Source organism: Pseudophryne corroboree, chromosome 4 (genome assembly GCF_028390025.1).
Source record: "Pseudophryne corroboree isolate aPseCor3 chromosome 4, aPseCor3.hap2, whole genome shotgun sequence".
NCBI lineage: Eukaryota > Metazoa > Chordata > Amphibia > Anura > Myobatrachidae > Pseudophryne > Pseudophryne corroboree.
The window spans coordinates 866,620,497-866,642,154 of record NC_086447.1 but is presented as its reverse complement, the minus strand read 5'-3'; the positions used below and the strand labels follow the sequence as shown (position 1 = coordinate 866,642,154).

The 21,658-nt window shown below is 45.5% G+C and overlaps 4 pseudogenes; 2 read left to right on the top strand and 2 right to left on the bottom strand.

The window, feature by feature from the left end:
* Nucleotides 1–15,051: 15,051 nt before the first annotated feature.
* LOC134912115 (5S ribosomal RNA) lies at nucleotides 15,052–15,171 on the bottom strand (annotated as a pseudogene).
* Nucleotides 15,172–15,336: 165 nt separating this feature from the next.
* On the bottom strand, nucleotides 15,337–15,456 carry LOC134913844 (5S ribosomal RNA; annotated as a pseudogene).
* A 5,546-nt stretch (nucleotides 15,457–21,002) lies between these two features.
* On the top strand, nucleotides 21,003–21,122 carry LOC134913767 (5S ribosomal RNA; annotated as a pseudogene).
* Nucleotides 21,123–21,287: 165 nt separating this feature from the next.
* On the top strand, nucleotides 21,288–21,407 carry LOC134912226 (5S ribosomal RNA; annotated as a pseudogene).
* The last annotated feature ends 251 nt before the right edge of the window (nucleotides 21,408–21,658 follow it).

Genomic DNA, 21,658 nt, shown 5'->3' with positions numbered 1-21,658 from the left:
CTTACCCCTTTCACTGTGTACATCCCCCTCCTCACAGATTATTAATTCATCCCCACTGGAATCCACCATCTCAGGTCCCTGTGTACTTTCTGGAGGCAATTGCTGGTGAATGTCTCCATGGAGGAATTAATTATAATTAATTTTGATGAACATCATCTTCTCCACATTTTCTGGAAGTAACCTCGTACGCCGATTGCTGACAAGGTGAGCGGCTGCACTAAACACTCTTTCAGAGTACATACTGGAGGGAGGGCAACTTAGGTAGAATAAAGCCAGTTTGTGCAAGGGCCTCCAAATTGCCTCTTTTTCCTGCCAGTATACGTACGAACTGTCTGACGTACCTGCTTGGATGCGGTCACTCATATAATCCTCCACCATTCTTTCAATGGTGAGAGAATCATATGCAGTGACAGTAGACGACATGTCAGTAATCGTTGGCAGGTCCTTCAGTCCGGACCAGATGTCAGCACTCGCTCCAGACTGCCCTGCATCACCGCCAGTGGGTGGGCTCGGAATTCTTAGCCTTTTCCTCGCACCTCCAGTTGCGGAAGAATGTGAAGGAGGAGCTGTTGACGGGTCACGTTCCGCTTGACTTGACAATTTTCTCACCAGCAGGTCTTTGAACCTCTGCAGACTTGTGTCTGCCGGAAAGAGAGATACAACGTAGGTTTTAAAGCTAGGATCGAGCACGGTGGCCAAAATGTAGTGCTCTGATTTCAACAGATTGACCACCCGTGAATCCTGGTTAAGCGAAATAAGGGCTCCATCCACATGTCCCACATGCCTAGCGGAATCGCTCTGTTTGAGCTCCTCCTTCAATGTCTCCAGCTTCTTCTGCAAAAGCCAGATGAGGGGAATGACCTGACTCAGGCTGGCAGTGTCTGAACTGACTTCACATGTGGCAAGTTCAAAGGGTTGCAGAACCTTGCACAACGTTGAAATCATTCTCCACTGCGCTTGAGTCAGGTGCATTCCCCCTCCTTTGCCTATATCGTGGGCAGATGTATAGGCTTGAATGGCCTTTTGCTGCTCCTCCATCCTCTGAAGCATATAGAGGGTTGAATTCCACCTCGTTACCACCTCTTGCTTCAGATGATGGCAGGGCAGGTTCAGGAGTGTTTGCTGGTGCTCCAGTCTTCGGCACGCGGTGGCTGAATGCCGAAAGTGGCCCGCAATTCTTCGGGCCACCAAAAGCATCTCTTGCATGCCCCTGTCGTTTTTTAAATAATTCTGCACCACCAAATTCAATGTATGTGCAAAACATGGGACGTGCTGGAATTTGCCCAGATGTAATGCACGCACAATATTGGTGGCGTTGTCCGATGTCACAAACCCCCAGGAGAGTCCAATTGGGGTAAGCCATTCTGCGATGATGTTCCTCAGTTTCCGTAAGAGGTTGTCAGCTGTGTGCCTCTTATGGAATGCGGTGATACAAAACGTAGCCTGCCTAGGAACGAGTTGGCGTTTACGAGATGCTGCTACTTGTGCCGCCGCTGCTGTTCTTGCTGCGGGAGGCAATACATCTACCCAGTGGGCTGTCACAGTCATATAGTCCTGAGTCTGCCCTGCTCCACTTGTCCACATGTCCGTGGTTAAGTGGACATTGGGAACAACTGCATTTTTTAGGACACTGGTGACTCTTTTTCTGAGGTCTGTGTACATTTTCGGTATCGCCTGCCTAGAGAAATGGAACCTAGATGATATTTGGTACCGGGGACACAGTACCTCAATCAAGTCTCTAGTTGCCTGTGAATTAACGGTGGATACCGGAACCACGTTTCTCACCACCCAGGCTGACAAGACCTGAGTTATCCGCTTTGCAGCATGATGACTGCTGTGATATTTCATCTTCCTCGCAAAGGACTGTTGGACAGTCAATTGCTTGGTGGAAGTAGTACAAGTGGTCTTCCGACTTCCCCTCTGGGATGCCGATCGACTCCCAGCAGCAACAACAGCAGCTCCAGCAGCAGTAGGCGTTACACTCAAGGATGCATCGGAGGAATCCCAGGCAGGAGAGGACTCGTCAGACTTGCCAGTGACATGGCCTGCAGGACTATTGGCTTTCCTGTGTAAGGTGGAAATTGACACTGAGGGAGTTGGTGGTGTGGTTTGCAGGAGCTTGGTTACAAGAGGAAGGGATTTAGTGGTCAGTGGACTGCTTCCGCTGTCATCCAAAGTTTTTGAACTTGTCAGTGACTTCTGATGAATGCGGACCAGGTGACGTATAAGGGAGGATGTTCCTAGGTGGTTAACGTCCTTACCCCTACTTATTACAGCTTGACAAAGGCAACACACGGCTTAACACCTGTTGTCCACATTTGTGTTGAAATAATTCCACACCGAAGAGGTGATTTTTTTTGTATTTTGACCAGGCATGTCAATGGCCATATTCGTCCCACGGACAACAGGTGTCTCCCCGGGTGCCTGACTTAAACAAACCACCTCACCATCAGAATCCTCCTTGTCAATTTCCTCCCCAGCGCCAGCAACACCCATATCCTCATCCTGGTGTACTTCAACAGTGACATCTTCAATTTGACTATCAGGAACTGGACTGCGGGTGCTCCTTCCAGCACTTGCAGGGGGCGTGCAAATGGTGGAAGGCGCAAGCTCTTCCCGTCCAGTGTTGGGAAGGTCAGGCATCACAACCGACACAATTGGACTCTCCTTGTGGATTTGTGATTTAGAAGAACGCACAGTTCTTTGCTGTGCTTTTGCCAGCTTAAGTCTTTTCATTTTTCTAGCGAGAGGATGAGTGCTTCCATCCTCATGTGAATCTGAACCACAAGCCATGAACATAGGCCGTGTCGTAAATGGCATATTGGCAAGTTTACGCTTCTCATCAGACGCTTTCAATTTTGATTTTTGGGTCATTTTACTGAACTTTTGTTTTTTGGATTTTACATGCTCTCTAGTATGACATTGGGCATCGGCCTTGGCAGACAACGTTGATGGCATTTCATCGTGTTGGCCATGACTAGTGGCAGCAGCTTCAGCACGAGGTGGAAGTGGATCTTGATCTTTCCCTATTTTAACCTCCACATTTTTGTTCTCCATTTTTCAATGTGTGGAATTATATGCCAGTATCAATGGCAATGGCCTACTACTATATATACTGCGCACAACTGAAATGCACCACAGGTATGGATGGATAGTATACTTGACGACACAGAGGTAGGCAGAGCAGTGGCCTTCCGTACCGTACTGCTATATATACTGGTGGTCACTGTCAGCAAACTGCAAAACTAAAAATGCACCACAGGTATAGAATCTAGATGGATAGTATACTTGACGACACAGAGGTAGGTAGAGCAGTGGCCTTCCGTACCGTACTGCTATATATACTGGTGGTCACTGTCAGCAAAACTCTGCACTGTACTCTTCCTATATAATACAGCTGCTCCCCAGTCCCCACAATTAAGGAATAAGCACAAATATTTTTGCATCAAGATTAATAAACGGAGAGCACTGTACTCTTCCTATATAATACAGCTGCTCCCCAGTTCCCACAATTAAGCAGTGTGAGCACAGATATATTATGCAGCACACTGAGCACAGATATGGTATGGAGCGTTTTTTTCAGGCAGAGAATGGATAAAACTGGTGGTCACTTATCAGCAAAACTCTGCACTGTACTCCTCCTAACAGCTGCTCCCCAGTCCTCCCCACAATTAAGCAATAAAGCAATCAAGTTCAACAATAAACGGAGAGGACGCCAGCCACGTCCTCTCCCTAACATTTCCAATGCACGAGTGAAAATGGCGGTGACGCGCGGCTGCTTATATAGAATCCGAATCTCGCGAGAATCCGACAGCGGGATGATGACGTTCGGGCGCGCTCGGGTTAACCGAGCCATACGGGAGAATCCGAGTATGCCTCGGACCCGTGTAAAATGGGTGAAGTTCGGGGGGGTTCGGTTTCCGAGGAACCGAACCCGCTCATCACTATACTCAATATAAGGCGACGGTGAAAGTTCTCCGAGCGCTTTCACCCACTCTCGCCCACGCTGGCCAGTACCACCATACACTGTTGATAGCGAAGGCAATGTACCCAACTAAGGGCCCCTATTGACCTATATTTTACTGGAAGTTTTTAGGAATAACTTACCCTTTCCAGTAAAGTATCTGCCGTTGGAGATTTTCCTGAGAGAGACCAGCGAAAACTCCCTATGCACTTTTTTTATACACAAATCACGCTTGCTGTATACAGCGCTAATGATACCGCGATTTTATGCGAAAGCTCGTAAAAGGGATATCAAGTTGCGCTATATATCATACCCACAAACGCGCGGTTCAATTGCACAGCGTATAGGTACTTGTTACTTATCTGCCGTACGACCACTGGAATCGAATCATAAGCTGCGAAACCTCAGCCAGAGCGTATAAAAAAAAACTATATGGGTCACAATTCACAATTCCCTACCATGCTCCTATGTAAGTCTCCTCTCGACTTATGTATTAAACCTTATACTAATGCATTCCGGGGTTCGAATCCACTCACTCCTACGTTCGCTCACTCAAATACACTTTGGTTTTTCTGTACAGAAAATTTTAATTCATTCAGATAGGCAGCTTTACCCCCAGAGGCAATACAGTTTAATCAAAAATTTTATACTAATCTGCTTTAGAAACCGAGTAGTTTTGTGCTATTGTAGCATGGCTACTGTCCCACCTTTGAACTAAACAACACTATTGTGTAATTTGTACTTAGCGCCCGCACTCTGACGCACTTTGCGTAAACACGCGACCGTGCATGTCTCTTACGCTGCGTGCGCAGTCCTGTACTTTGTCCGAGACACGTGTACAAAACCCTGCGTCCGCAATAAAACAAATCCCACAACTTCTATAAATGTGAGCAATACTAACTATAATCGCTCACTTAACACAACACCGTTTTTTTTTCTGTATAAACCTTTACAACCAGGCCAGAACTGCGTTTGTGTCTTTACACTTACTTCCTTAAACACTGTTATTTTAATTTTTAACTATATAGCCACAAATGTATCCGGTTTCACACAGATCTAAATGAATCTAATAATCTATAATTTAAATGATATGATTCAGATTGGATAGCTATCTTGCAGAACATACACTGATATAAATATACACATAATTAGAATAATAATATTATATATGTGTACCATTCACTGGTCTCCTATGAGACACCTTACCTCTTATTTGCATATCAAAGCTATTTGGTTTTCACTGCTAAGAAAAAGCAGTTACACAGGTTAATTTGCATTTCAATGGCTATGCTAAAGCAAACAGAGAGTTAACTAAATCCTGGGAAAGAAGAAAAAATATATATTTTTTTTTCAATTTCTTACACCAAGCCAAGCATTTATCTCACCATTTACTCTCACTAGGCCCAATTGAAACTATTTGTAATTGACTATGGCATGGGTTAAAAAAATGCATTGGTAACTCATAAATGTGACCAAGGAAACTGATTGTTCTGAGCAGACTGAAAATCAGCTATTTAGAAAATGACCTTCCCAAAATGGCCACTGCTCATCCCCCTTTCACATCCATGAGGTTTACACAAAAGGGTGGACAGGCCATGTGGCTAGCCCAAAATGGAGGACAGACCACGCGTCTTCCTTTGTCACAAAGAAATCACACACACTACAAGCACCAGAAGTTATTTTAGGCCTGAGTTAAAAAAAACTATATCAAGGCTATGCAGCAACTTTTAAATGTACTTTTAAACCTACTTAACAGATAAACAATCCAATCTGAATCAAAAACAATATGACCTATTTGAACTTTGTTTTGCAACAATGTGAGAGGGTATGCAAAGTATCGGTGCACTTTTGTGTACGCTTTTTTTCGCCCAAAAAATTCACAGATTTTTAAATAGCTTTATTCCTGTGTTTTACGGGTTCTACCAGCACCTCTGCAGACCATACAGAGCAGACGTCATCTAATCAGCACACAAGTAGGGTTTTCAGTGTATCCATCGACCAAGAAAAGGTTACGTAGGATACTTTCTGTCCGCCCTTTGCTGATAGATTAAGTCTGCTATGACCTGTTAGGCTGTGAGTATGTGGAAAATCGGATGAGCCCCCAATTGTAAACGCTGATTTACATACAGGACTAAAAGCAACACTTTAAAAAGACATTTCATACACTTTAAATGGAGCCGCTGCGGCCGCTATAATTAACCTTTCACCTTTATATTATTCACAAACCTTACGTACACAAAGTCGCACAGTGTACGCACTCTGCGTACGTATGCCTAAAGGGCGTAGTGACTACACAGTTTGCGTACACAGGCCTATATGCTGTTAGCACAATGCAGCAGCCCGAGTGGCTGTAAATACACTTTAATACCTTGGCAGGGAAAGGAAAACACGACACCAGATTGTATTTAAAATGCCGGGTTCCGACACCACAACATATTGTTACTGAAAGGGGGTTACAATAACATACAAAAGAATAATGGCTACAGTCAATGGTATATACTTGTTTGGTTTTTCGCCGCGCTACCCAGTCTGGTCCTCGGTCATCTAGATAGATAACTTTTAGAGTCTTGTGTGACCAGGCCTGCAACTGGCTCCTTTTATACAATCTTCCAAAACTTAACACAATGGATACTGTAATCTCTGCCCATTGGACACAGGGATGGTCATTTACAGTACAGGAGAGGTCATAGGTTGATTTGAATAGGTGGGCGATGTCTGTTCCAGATGCACTTGTGGGTGGTCTCCTCTGGGTACCCTCCGCATACCTAATGTACAGTAAATACAGTTTATATCTATATTCTGCTCCTGCACATAACTATTCGCAGGAACGTGCGATCTTCTGCAAACCAACACCGGAATATTATCCTTAAAATATCCAACAGCTGGATACCAAACACCACCTTATAACCTTGTTCTGTCCCCTCCTATCCTGTAAAGGTGAATCCCTTTGTTCTGATACCATTTAAACTGTTGTAACTTCTGATGTGGTGCAGGGAGACTATGTGTACATTGTGCACTATTTGGATTAAATATGTAATGTGTTTTGATGGCTTTTCCATGCGTTCACAAACTCTACTGTAAATACTCATACCACATGCTAATGCGCAGGACCGCGGGAGCGACCATACGCAAATTGTGAATATGCGCACGCACAGCAGAACAAGTACACGCACGGAGGCCATCTGTGTGTAGTTTGTACGTGATGTGTGTACTGTAATATTTTTCGACTTTGACAACACATATCCCCATTCAGTGCCAGATACACATATGCTCCCACAGTGCCAGATACACATATGCCCCCACAGTGCCAGATACACATATGCCCCCACAGTGCCAGATACGCATATGCCCTCACAGTGCCAGATACGCATAAGCCCCCACAGTGCCAGATACACAAATGCGCCCAGTGCCAGATACACATATGTCCCCAGTGCATTATACACATATGCCCCCAGTGCCAGATACACATATGCCCCCAGCAGTGTTGCTCACCGCCGCCGCTCTGCTGAGAGGGTGCAGTCTCTGGCGTCAGGGAAGGCATCACTTCTTGAGCCAATCAAGAGCAGCCACGATGTCTGACTCCTACTACCCGGCGCCCTCCTCAGTGTGGCGCCTTATTTAGCCACGTACCCCGAGTATGCGTCTGGCCGTCTCTGAGCTTGACACGGGCAAATTCAGAGGAAAATAACAGGGGAATCACCATGCTATTAATAATAGGATTTTAATTACCTACCGGTCAATCCTTTTCTCGTAGTACGTATAGGATACTGGGGTTCCATTTAGTACCATGGGGTATAGACGGGTCCACCAGGAGCCATGGGCACTTTAAGAATTTGATAGTGTGGTCTGGCTCCTCCCTCTATTCCCCTACTACCAGACTCAGTCTAGGAAACTGTACCCGAGGAGACGGACATACTTTGAGAGAAGGATAGATAAGGATAGTGGTGAGAATCCGAACCAGCACACACAAAAAGATGAAAGCCAAGCTAACTAACCTTGAAATTGGAACAGCCACGGCTGAACCAACATTACATAACTAAGTAACAGTGCAGGAAAAACTAAGCACCGGGCGGGCGCCCAGTATCCTCTACGGACTACGAGAAAAGGATTTACCGGTAGGTAATTAAACTCCTATTTTCTTTTACGTCCTAGAGGATACTGGGGTTCCATTTAGTACCATGGGGATGTACCAAAGCTCCCAAACCAGGTGGGAGAGTGCTGAGGTTCCTGCAGAACTGATTGACCAAACTGAAGGTCCTCAGAGGCCAAAGTATCGAACTTGTAGAACTTAGCAAACGTGTTCGAACCTGACCAAGTAGATGCTCGGCAGAGCTGTAAAGCCGAGACACCCCGGGAAGCCGCCCAGGAAGAACTCACTGACCTAGTAGAGTGGGACTGTACAGATTTTGGACATGGCAAACCTGCCATGGAATAAGCATGCTGGATAGTAAGCCTGATCCAGCGTGCAATTGTCTGCTTTGAAGCAGCACACCCAATTTTATTGGGATCATAAAGAACAAACAGCGAGTCCGATTTTCTGTGATGAGCTGTTCGCTTTACATACACCTTCAAAGCCCTCACAACATCCAAAGACTTTGAAGTAGCAGAGGTGTCTGTGACAACCGGAACCACAATAGGTTAGTTGATGTGAAACGCAGACACCACTTTAGGAAGAAATTGCTGATGAGTTCTGAGTTCAGCTCTATCCTCATGGAAAATTAAATAGGGACTTTTGTGAGACAAAACTCCCAGCTCTGACACACGTCTTGCTGAAGCCAAGGCCAACAGTGTGACGGTCTTCCATGTAAAATATTTTACGTCCACCTCCTGTAACGGTTCAAACCAGTCCGATTGGAGGAACTGCAGCACCACATTGAGATCCCAAGGTGCCGTGGGAGGCACAAAGGGAGGTTGGATGTGCTGAACACCTTTCAAGAAAGTGTTGACCTCACGGAGAGAAGCCAATTGTCTTTGAAAGAAAGTGGACAAGGCCGAAATCTGGACTTTTTTGGAGCCCATACATAGGCCCACATCCACACCTGCCTGAGAAAAAGCAGGAAACGTCCCAGATGAAAATCCACCGCAGAATAATTTCTGCTCTCTTTTCAAGAGATGTATTTCTTCCAAATACGATGGTAATGCTTAGACGTTACGCCCTTCCTGGCTTGGATCATAGTCGGGATAACCTTGTTAGGGATCCTTTTCCTGGCTAGAATCAGCCATCCAATTTCTATGCCGTCAAACGTAGCCGCGGTAAGTCCTGATAGACGAATGAGCCCTATTGCAGAAGTAGAGGCCACGGATCTTCAAGGAGCATCTCCAGAAGGTCCGCATACCAGGCCCTTCTTGGCCAATCTGGAGCAATGAGTATTGCTTGAACCTTTTACCTTTTTATTCGCTTTAGAATTCTTGGGATCAGAGGAAGTGGAGGAAACACATACACCATCTGATAGACCCATGGAGTCGTCAAGGCGTCTACCACCACTTCCTGTGGGTCTCTCGACCTGGAACAATACCACCTGAGCTTCTTGTTGAGACGAGAGGCCATCATGTCGATCTGTGGATATCCCCATTGACGTGTCAAGCACCTGAACACTTCCGGGTGAAGGCCCCACTCTCCCGGGTGCAGGTCGTGTCTGCTGAGGAAGTCTGCTTCCCCGTTGTCTACTCCTGGAATGAAGACCATTGACAACGCCACAGCATTTTTTTCTGCAAAGAGGAAAATTCTTGACACCTCCGACATTGCTGTTCTGCTTTTCATTCTGCCCTGTCGGTTTATGTACGTCACCACGTCACATTGTTCAACTGGACCTGAATGGCCTGATCTTGAAGAAGATGTGAGGCCTGCAGAAGGGCGTTGTATATGGAGTTCCAGAATGTTGATTGGAAGGATGACTTCCTGACTTGACCATCTTCCTTGAAACTGCACCCCCAGGGTGACTGCTCTCCAACCTCTGAGGATTGCGTCTGTGGTTAACAGAATCCAGTTCTGAATTCCAAGCCTGTGACCCTCGACGAGGTGAGAAGTCTGTAGCCACCACAGAAGGGAGATCCTGGCTTTTGGTGACAGACGGATCCTCTGGTGCATGTGAAGATGCGATCCGGACCATTTGTCCAACAGATCGAGCTGGAAGGGTCTTGCATGAAACCTTCCGTATTGAAGCGCCTCGTAAGCGGCCACCATTTTCCCCAGAATGCGAATGCATAGATGCACCGATATCCGGGTTGGCTTCAGGACATCCCGAACCATCAACTGGATTACCAATGCCTTTTCCAATGGAAGGAACACTTTCTGCGACTCTGTGTACAGTATCATTCCCAGGAATGGAAGCCTTCGTGTTTGCTCCAGGTGAGATTTTGGAAGGTTCAGAATCCACCCCTGATCCTGGAGGAGTTTGGTTGAGAGACCAATGCTGTCCAGCAGCCTTTCCCTGGACGGTGCTTTTATCAGGAGATCGTCCAGGTACGGAATTATGTTCACTTCCTGTTTGCGGAGTAGAAACATCATCTCTGCCATCACCTTGGTGAACACCCTCGGTTCCGTGGAGACCAAATGGCAGGGCCTGGAACTGGTAGTGACAGTCCTGCAATGCAAACCGTAGGTAAGTCTGATGAGGCGGCCAGATCGGAATGTGAAGGTACGCATCCTTGATATCCAGAGACACTAGGAATTCCCCCTCCTCCAGACCTGAGATTACCGCTCTCAGAGACTCCATCTTGAATTTGAACACTCATAAGTGCGGGTTCAACGACTTGTGGTTCAGAATTGGCTTTACCGAACCGTCCGGCTTTGGTACTACAAATAGGTTGGAATAGTACCCCTTGTTTTGCAGATGAAGTGGTATTGGAACAATGACTTGAGTCTGTACCAGTTTTTGGATGGCATGCTGTAAAGTTATACTTGCCTCTTGTGAAACTGGTAAGCCTGATTTGAAGAATCTGTGAGGTGGGAGCTCTTGGAACTCCAGTCTGTAGCCCTGGGAAATAAGATCCATGACACAGGCATCCTGGCACGAACTTGACCAGATCTGACTGAAGAATCGTAGTCGGGCTCCCACCTGACAGCCTTCCAGGCATTGTGGTCCACAGTCATGCTGAAGGCTTTGAGGAAGCAGAGCCTGAGCTCTATTCCTGAGCGCCTGCAATTGCTGGTTTGCGTGGTTTACCTCTTGTGTCGCTGGAGGACATAGAAGCACCTCTGGATTTGCCCTTGAACTTGGCTGTCCGAAAGGACTGCAACTTAGAAGCTTCTTGGTTGGGGGGGCTGCGGAAGGGGGGGGGGCTGCGGAAGAAAGATACAGTAGCTTTGGAGATCAATTTGTCTAGTTCATCTCCAAACAAGGCCTCTCCCGTGAATGGGAGGCCTTCCACGCCCTTCCTGGAGTCCGCGTCAGCAGTCCACTGGCGTAGCCACAAGCCTCTGAGTGCCGACACAGCCATAGTAGTGGTGCGTGAGTGCATAAGCAAGCCTATCTTTTTTATGGCTTCCACCATAAAGTTTGCAGAGTCCTGTATATGCTGCAGGAGTGAAACAACATCCCCCCGTAGGCAAGGAATCTAACCCCTCAATTAAGTTACCTGACCATTTAGCAATGGCCTTTGTGATCCACGCACATGCAATAGTGGGTCTTTGGGCCACCCCAGCAGCTGTGTATAATGATTTGAGTGTAGTCTCAATTTTACGATCAGACGTGTCTTCTAGGGAGGCTGCACCAGGGACCGCCAATACAATCTTTCGTGACAGCCCAGAGACTGATGCGTCCACTATCTGTGGATTTTCCCATTTTTTCCTATCTGGAAAAGGAAAAGATGAGAGCAACCGTTTAGGGATTTGAGGATTAACCCATGGTTCTTCAAACAGGGTATTCAATTCCTTAGACACAGGAAAAGTGACTGAGGTCTTCTTTTTTACAGTAAAATAAGATTCCTCACACACCTCTGACACCTTATATGCAGAACATCCCTGATAGCCTCTATAAGAGCTTCTATTCCCCGTGACAGAGCTGCCCCCCCCCCCCACGAGTCCACCTCCCCCTCCTCCATGTCTGACCTGTCAGACTGCAGGATATGGGCCAGGGATTGCTTTTCCGGACAAATGGGAGGGGATTGAGACGCTGTTTTGAGTCTCTGTTCATAAACTCATCCACAGTCTGTTTTAAGTATTGCGTCTCTTTCTCATTGCGGGACAACTTTGTAGAAAGAGTGGAGATCATTTCTTTAAGAGAATTAAGCCACTCCGGTTCAGCCCCGCTATTCTGGGAAGGTGCACTGCCCTGAGTACCCAGTAGTGAGCCCCCTGGTGAGGAAATACACTCCGCTGCACATGAAACACACTCTTTGCCTGACATAATGTAAATGTGACAGCACACACACAAACACACACACACACACACACACACACACACACACACACACACACACACACACGAAAGGTTAAGCACAATTAACCCACAAAGAGCCCTTTAGGGTGACACAGAGTTATTTGGAGCCAGCCCCCACCATGCCCTTATTGCTAATGCCAAGCTTAGTTGGGTCACAGACCAAGTACCCTGATAGGGGACTTAGTACACTAATAGATGCTACCACCCCGTGCTATGACCCCCTGGTACCGCTGAGGAAATTTGGATTCACACCGGAGGAGCTGCGCGTCCCTGTCAGTCAGCGTCTATGTCCACTGCAGAGGTAAAATGGCGCTGTTGAGCTGCTAGATCCTCTCATAGTGAAGCCTCGCCCCTTCAATGGCGCGTGGTCTTCCTGCTCTTTTTATACTGGCTGAGGTAAATTTTGTGCTTAAAATGGAACAGAACTATTTTAAGGCTGTGTTTGCCAGTCTGGGTACTGTGTACAGTGTACAGAGACGCAGTTGTGTGCTGTGTCCGGAGACGCATTCTGCCCCATTGAGAAGCCGTGCATCTCCGTACCCTCATGTCGCCATAATGGCCGGTACCCCACTAACCGGGATTCCGGCTCAGTACTCACCACTCTTCATTCTTCTGGCTCTGTTAGGGGTGGCGGCTTGCTGCGGGATTGTATGCTCGCCGTGGTGGGGATTGCGAACAGTTCCCTCAGGAGCTCAGTGTTCTGTCAGCGGGGAACGGAACCATTAACCCTTCAAGAGGTTGGGCCGCCCCCCCCTTCCCCCAAGTCCCATGAAGCAGGCAAGCTGGTGCCAACCAGCCCTGCCTGAAAATAACAAACATATAAAATAAATGCAGAAAACTCTTCAGGAGCTTCAGCGTGACCAGCTCCTCCGGGCACATTTTCTAAACTGAGTCTGGTAGGAGGGGCATAGAGGGAGGAGTCAGCCCACACTATCAAATTCTTAAAGTGCTTATGGCTCCTAGTGGACCCGTCTATACCCCATGGTACTAAATGGAACCCCAGTATCCTCTAGGACGTAAGAGAATACTGGATTTCTCCTATCAGGATTCTGAAGGTGCGTACACACAGTGAGATTGGGGCTAAGCCCGATTCTCACTATGCGATGGGCTAGGTCGGCATCGCAAGAACATAATGAGTGTGCTTGCGATACTGTCTATGTGCGATTTTGGCTAAGTGTCAATTTTGACTATCTCTTCTATAGAGATAGTCAAAATTGACTTGCCTGCACAGTCTATCTAGGCTTGCGCTGCCGACCGCGCGGGACCACGCATCGGCATCGAATCGGGATCGCAAGGGGACTTTCACCTTGCGATCTGCACTAACTTTTCTTACGATTTTGACTATATAGTCAAAATTGTAAGAAAATATCTCACCGTGTGTACACACCATAAGATTAAAGTGAAATAATTATTTTAATAATGCTTTAAGTAGCTGTCTGTTTAGGAGGTATAAGGCATATCTAAAAGTTCAGAGGGTGATCTCATATATTTATTATCACTATATACTGTACTGCCCCCCCTCCTCCTCCCCCTACACATACATGCATGCATACAGATACATACACAGATACTCACATACACTTTCTAACTCTCCCTCAGGGCCTTCACTACTTATCATCTGGCTTTGCCGGACCTGCAGCAGTTTTTGTCCCCCTCTGCTGCCTGGTCTGTGTTGCTCCGCCCCCTCAGCCCATGAAGCTCCGCCCCCTGAGTCGTGTCAAGCCCTGCCCCCTTTTCTTCCGTCAGACGTCTCAGTGGGGTAGAAGTAGGACTTGAGGCTTCAAGCTGCCAATATCTGTGCACAGCAGCAGGGAGGGAGAGAGCCTCTCCAACCTGTCGCCTACCTGCTCTGCATCCCTTGCTGAGCGGGTAGCGCCGAGCCTGTGTGTGTGTGTGTGTGTGTGTGTGTGTGTGTGTGTGTATATATATATATATATATATATATATATATAAACACTCACTTTTTCCACAGTTAAAAAAAAGAATTAGACCAGCACTCACGTTTAGTTGGTGGAAAAAAAAAAGGGGGTTTATTCCTGATAAACCATCTGGATGCAACCCACTGCTACAGTTCGCCCGACAGCCGTTTCAACGCTCAATGGTCTTCATCAGGGGCAGCTGTCACTCTGTCCGGAGTTGCCTTAAATAGCAGAGAGGGCGCCAGAATGTCTGAACGGGACGACCGGAAACAGCGCGTCATAGCTGCTTTCCGATTCGCTCTTTCCCGCACGTGGGTTGTGTTGCTGTGGTACACAAACCCGGCTCTCTCCTTAGCAACCCGCTCCGGCAGCGCGACAATCATGTAGTGCAGGCTGATCTGTATTTTAAGTGCAGCGGCAGACAGGTAAAGTTGCTGCTGTCTATGATCCCAGTCACAGGCACATATGCAGAGTGCTTAACCCCACAGTGCGCCGGCAGCATGGAAACACTGACAGCTCGAATACATATAAATCATGAAACAAAAGTGACATATAAAACAAGTGAACCAAACAGTGACATCATGCACAGCAATGGTATCATACCACTCAAGGATTATTAATATCTAAATACAGTACACCACCACATTGGTGTAATATAGTCATGGCTAAAGGCATCATGGATCTAAGGTATCCAACAGGTGCAACGTAAAAGGCCAATGCGAATGCCATATAATATCAGGGATATAACGGGGATACTGATTCATCACCTATAGGACACTTATGTCCCTTAGTACAATACCCAGTATTCCCATGCCGTCTCCAAGCATGGTACTGACCGGGCCCAACACTGCTTAATTGCCAAGATCAGACGGGATTGGATGGTTTCCAATGTGGTATGATTGTATCAGACAGATGTGTCCATATATAAGTACTTCCCGTAGTGCCAGTATCTTCACCCGTATCTCAGCCAAATCACATCATAATCCTGTGTAATGGTGTACAAGACCAACCACCATTAGTGATGCCAACAACCAAGCCATAGGGAGAACTGGAGAAACATACACCGACTCCTTTGATACAACACCTAGTATTCCCACCTTGTCTCCAAACGTGGTACTAGCTAGGCCCATCACTGCTTAATTGCCAAGATCAGACGGGATCGGATGGGATCCAGTGTGGTATGGTAGTATCAATCACCACGGTGTGCCGAAATGGTGAGATGTAAAGCATGCCCAATATGCAATTAACAGGAGCCCAATAGGCCCTGTAGGTGAGAGACATATGTTGCTCAAAAAGACAAAACAGTAGAGCATTGGCAGGTGACATATATGAAACATATCAATTATGGCAAGACATAAACATGACACACGGCGGTGTCTAAGAAAAATAAACCAAAAAGTTAGACTCTGTATGTTGTTATACCGTGTCAAAGGAAGCATCCCAAACGAAATTCCTCATTAAGCCCATTAGGGGCCAATGTTTGTAATCTATCAATCCATTGGTGTTCTCTTTGTAGTAGGATTTTATTGCGATCACCACCCCTTTGAAGTGGTGGGATTTGGTCCAAGATACAACACTTGAGTTGATTGATAGTGTGTTTTGCCTCCATAAAATGTCTTGCCACAGGTAAGTTTGAAAAGTCACTTGAAGTTCCACCCTGGGTAATGCTCTTTTTAATTGTTGAACGATGCTGGCTTAGACGCTCCTTTAGCATCCTGCTGGTCTTTCCAACATATAGCAAATTGCATGGACATTTCAGCACATAGACTACAAATTTACTGTTGCAGTCAAGTCTCTGTTTGATGGTATAAGTCTTCTTATCCTGAGGGTTAATAAACCGATTGCCAAGTAGCAGGAATGAACAGTTTGGACAACCCGTACATTTGTGAACCCATGTTTTAGTGGTCAACCAGTGTGAGGGTGTACTCTTTTTTCTCTTGGAGAAATCTGTTACAACAAGCAAATCTTTCAGATTGGGTCCTCGTTTGTATGCGAATCGAGGTGGTTGTGGGATGGCTTTTGATAAACCTGGATCCATGCCAATAAGGTGCCAATGTTCCTGAATCTTGTTGCGGATGAATCGAGAAGCAGTAGTATACATGCTGACAAAGTTGAACCTGTCATTGTCTTTATTGGAAGAGGCGTCTTTATTAGATAGGAGTTCCTTTCTCTTTATTTGGCCAATTTTTGTGAGTGCCAAATCAATCTCCTCCTTAGAATATCCACGATCAAGGAAGCGTTGACTCATTGACTGTAGAGCAGATGGTATTGCTAAAGGGTCAGAGGTGATACGTATTACCCTTAGAAGCTGCGAGAACGGTAATCCTCTTTTGAGCGGTGCCGGGTGAAAACTCGTTGAGAGCAGAAGTGTGTTCCTATCAGAAGGTTTACAGTGGATCCGAGTAGTCAATGTATTGTTGGACAGAAGAACGGACACGTCCAAAAAATTTATTTCTGTTTTGCTAAACGTGAGGCTGAATCTAATGGTGCCTGGAAGTGAGTTTAGATGGTCAATGAAAGTCAGAAGTGTCTTCTCTCCCCCGTGCCAAATAAAAAATAGATCATCAATATATCGGACATATGTTGACAAAAATCGGCCAAAAAGGGGGTGACCTGTGATGTGTTCTTGTTCGTATGTTGACATGAAAATGTTGGCATAAGCTGGGGCCATGTTAGACCCCATAGCGGTGCCCTGTTTTTGTAAGAAGAAACAGTTCTCAAACAAAAAATAATTTTTGTTCAAAATTAGGTCAATCAATAACACCATATATTCTGATGGAGGTCCAAAATACACATCACTTTCTGTTATTAGTCGTCTGCATGATTCGATGCCAAGTGCATGAGGAATGTTTGTGTATAGACTCGAAACATCGAGTGTAACCAACAATGCATCATCAGGGACATGCTTGGTACATTCCAATTTCCTTAAGAAGTCAGTTGTGTCCTCAATGTAACTGGCTGCACTTTTTGCAAGTGGTTGTAGATAAAAATCTACAAGCTGTGAAAGCGGTTGACATAGAGACCCACGTGCCGAAATGATCGGCCGCCCCGGGGGCTGTGTTAGTGATTTATGTATTTTGGGTAGCGTGTAAAGGATTGGGGATTTGGGGTGAGACGTAGTCAGAAAGTCAGCAGTAGTCTGATTGATGTACCTGTTATTTACTCCCAAATTGATTATCGAATCAATTTCCTTTTTATATGTCCATGTGGGGTCATAAGTGAGTTTTTGATAACAGGTTGGATTAGACAATTGTCCATAAGCCTCTTGTACATAATAGTCATAATCAAGCAGGACTATGCCTCCACCCTTATCTGCAGACCTGATGACCAGGTGATTGTCATTCTGTAAAGATTTGATGGCAGCTCTTTCTCCCTTGGTTATGTTGGAATAGCTAGGCTTTTGTTCCTTGATATAGGGCATCGTGTCCCTTTTAAGTACCCTTAAAAAGGTATGAATTGAGGGATTTAAGGTCGGTGGGTCGAACTGACTGGGTTTCTTCAAAGGACAATGAGGTGTAGCAGATGTCACCATTGTGGTAGAGACTGGGCTTGGGGAATTGGAGTAATAGTCTTTAAGGCGTAGTTGTCTTCCCAGTTTGTAGAGGTCAACCTGCCAGTGGAAGCTATCCTGTCCAACAGTTGGAACAAAGGTTAATCCCTTATTCAGGACAGAGAGTTCATCATCCGTCAGTACATGTTGGGATAAATTAAAGACCACTGATGTCTGTGTTTTGTTCTCCATTGTTATTTTTTTACTCTTCCTTTTACTCCCACCTCTGCGGGTAGGTAAAGCGGGTTTTTTGGAGCCCTCCTATTGCGTTCAGATCTTGAAAGGTAAGTGGTCCCTTGTGCAGATGTTGATGGTGCATCAGAATCACTTGCTGACGTCTGAGATCTGCTATCAATGTCCGTGAAGGGTGTGGTAGGTCTTCGTCCTCCACGTCTTTGTCGGGGTCTGTATTTACGTAAATACAGACCCCAACAAAGACGTGGAGGACGAAGACCTACCACACCCTTCACGGACATTGATAGCAGATCTCAGACGTCAGCAAGTGATTCTGATGCACCATCAACATCTGCACAAGGGACTACTTACCTTTCAAGATCTGAACGCAATAGGAGGGCTCCAAAAAACCCGCTTTACCCACCCGCAGAGGTGGTAGAAAAAGGAAGAGTAAAAAAATAACAATGGAGAACAAAACACAGACATCAGTGGTCTTTAATTTATCCCAACATGTACTGACGGATGATGAACTCTCTGTCCTGAATAAGGGATTAACCTTTGTTCCAACTGTTGGACAGGATAGCTTCCACTGGCAGGTTGACCTCTACAAACTGGGAAGACAACTACGCCTTAAAGACTATTACTCCAATTCCCCAAGCCCAGTCTCTACCACAATGGTGACATCTGCTACACCTCATTGTCCTTTGAAGAAACCCAGTCAGTTCGACCCACCGACCTTAAATCCCTCAATTCATACCTTTTTAAGGGTACTTAAAAGGGGCACAATGCCCTATATCAAGGAACAAAAGCCTAGCTATTCCAACATAACCAAGGGAGAAAGAGCTGCCATCAAATCTTTACAGAATGACAATCACCTGGTCATCAGGTCTGCAGATAAAGGTGGAGGCATAGTCCTGCTTGATTATGACTATTATGTACAAGAGGCTTATGGACAATTGTCTAATCCAACCTGTTATCAAAAACCCACTTATGACCCCACATGGACATATAAAAAGGAAATTGATTCGATAATCAATTTGGGAGTAAATAACAGGTACATCAATCAGACTACTGCTGACTTTCTGACTACGTCTCACCCCAAAACCCCAATCCTTTACACGCTACCCAAAATACATAAATCACTAACACAGCCCCCGGGGCGGCCGATCATTTCGGCACGTGGATCTCTATGTCAACCGCTTTCACAGCTTGTAGATTTTTATCTACAACCACTTGCAAAAAGTGCAGCCAGTTACATTGAGGACACAACTGACTTCTTAAGGAAATTGGAATGTACCAAGCATGTCCCTGATGATGCATTGTTGGTTACACTCGATGTTTCGAGTCTATACACAAACATTCCTCATGCACTTGGCATCGAATCATGCAGATGACTAATAACAGAAAGTGATGTGTATTTTGGACCTCCATCAGAATATATGGTGTTATTGATTGACCTAATTTTGAACAAAAATTATTTTTTGTTTGAGAACTGTTTCTTCTTACAAAAACAGGGCACCGCTATGGGGTCTAACATGGCCCCAGCTTATGCCAACATTTTCATGTCAACATACGAACAAGAACACATCACAGGTCACCCCCTTTTTGGCCGATTTTTGTCAACATATGTCCGATATATTGATGATCTATTTTTTATTTGGCACGGGGGAGAGAAGACACTTCTGACTTTCATTGACCATCTAAACTCACTTCCAGGCACCATTAGATTCAGCCTCACGTTTAGCAAAACAGAAATAAATTTTTTGGACGTGTCCGTTCTTCTGTCCAACAATACATTGACTACTCGGATCCACTGTAAACCTTCTGATAGGAACACACTTCTGCTCTCAACGAGTTTTCACCCGGCACCGCTCAAAAGAGGATTACCGTTCTCGCAGCTTCTAAGGGTGATACGTATCACCTCTGACCCTTTAGCAATACCATCTGCTCTACAGTCAATGAGTCAACGCTTCCTTGATCGTGGATATTCTAAGGAGGAGATTGATTTGGCACTCACAAAAATTGGCCAAATAAAGAGAAAGGAACTCCTATCTAATAAAGACGCCTCTTCCAATAAAGACAATGACAGGTTCAACTTTGTCAGCATGTATACTACTGCTTCTCGATTCATCCGCAACAAGATTCAGGAACATTGGCACCTTATTGGCACGGATCCAGGTTTATCAAAAGCCATCCCGCAACCACCTCGATTCGCATACAAACGAGGACCCAATCTGAAAGATTTGCTTGTTGTAACAGATTTCTCCAAGAGAAAAAAGAGTACACCCTCACACTGGTTGACCACTAAAACAGGGGTTCACAAATGTACGGGTTGTCCAAACTGTTCATTCCTGCTACTTGGCAATCGGTTTATTAACCCTCAGGATAAGAAGACTTATACCATCAAACAGAGACTTGACTGCAACAGTAAATTTGTAGTATATGTGCTGAAATGTACATGCAATTTGCTATATGTTGGAAAGACCAGCAGGATGCTAAAGGAGCGTCTAAGCCAGCATCGTTCAACAATTAAAAAGAGCATTACCCAGGGTGGAACTTCAAGTGACTTTTCAAACTTACCTGTGGCAAGACATTTTATGGAGGCAAAACACACTATCAATCAACTCAAGTGTTGTATCTTGGACCAAATCCCACCACTTCAAAGGGGTGGTGATCGCAATAAAATCCTACTACAAAGAGAACACCAATGGATTGATAGATTACAAACATTGGCCCCTAATGGGCTTAATGAGGAATTTCGTTTGGGATGCTTCCTTTGACACTGTATAACAACATACAGAGTCTAACTTTTTGGTTTATTTTTCTTAGACACCGCCGTGTGTCATGTTTATGTCTTGCCATAATTGATATGTTTCATATATGTCACCTGCCAATGCTCTACTGTTTTGTCTTTTTGAGCAACATATGTCTCTCACCTACAGGGCCTATTGGGCTCCTGTTAATTGCATATTGGGCATGCTTTACATCTCACCATTTCGGCACACCGTGGTGATTGATACTACCATACCACACTGGATCCCATCCGATCCCATCTGATCTTGGCAATTAAGCAGTGATGGGCCTAGCTAGTACCACGTTTGGAGACAAGGTGGGAATACTAGGTGTTGTATCAAAGGAGTCGGTGTATGTTTCTCCAGTTCTCCCTATGGCTTGGTTGTTGGCATCACTAATGGTGGTTGGTCTTGTACACCATTACACAGGATTATGATGTGATTTGGCTGAGATACGGGTGAAGATACTGGCACTATGGGAAGTACTTATATATGGACACATCTGTCTGATACAATCATACTACACTGGAAACCATCCAATCCCGTCTGATCTTGGCAATTAAGCAGTGTTGGGCCCGGTCAGTACCATGCTTGGAGACGGCATGGGAATACTGGGTATTGTACTAAGGGACATAAGTGTCCTATAGGTGATGAATCAGTATCCCCGTTCTATCCCTGATATTATATGGCATTCGCATTAGCCTTTTACGTTGCACCTGTTGGATACCTTAGATCCATGATGCCTTTAGCCATGACTATATTACACCAATGTGGTGGTGTGCTGTATTTAGATATTAATAATCCTTGAGTGGTATGATACCATTGCTGTGCATGATGTCACTGTTTGGTTCACTTGTTTTATATGTCACTTTTGTTTC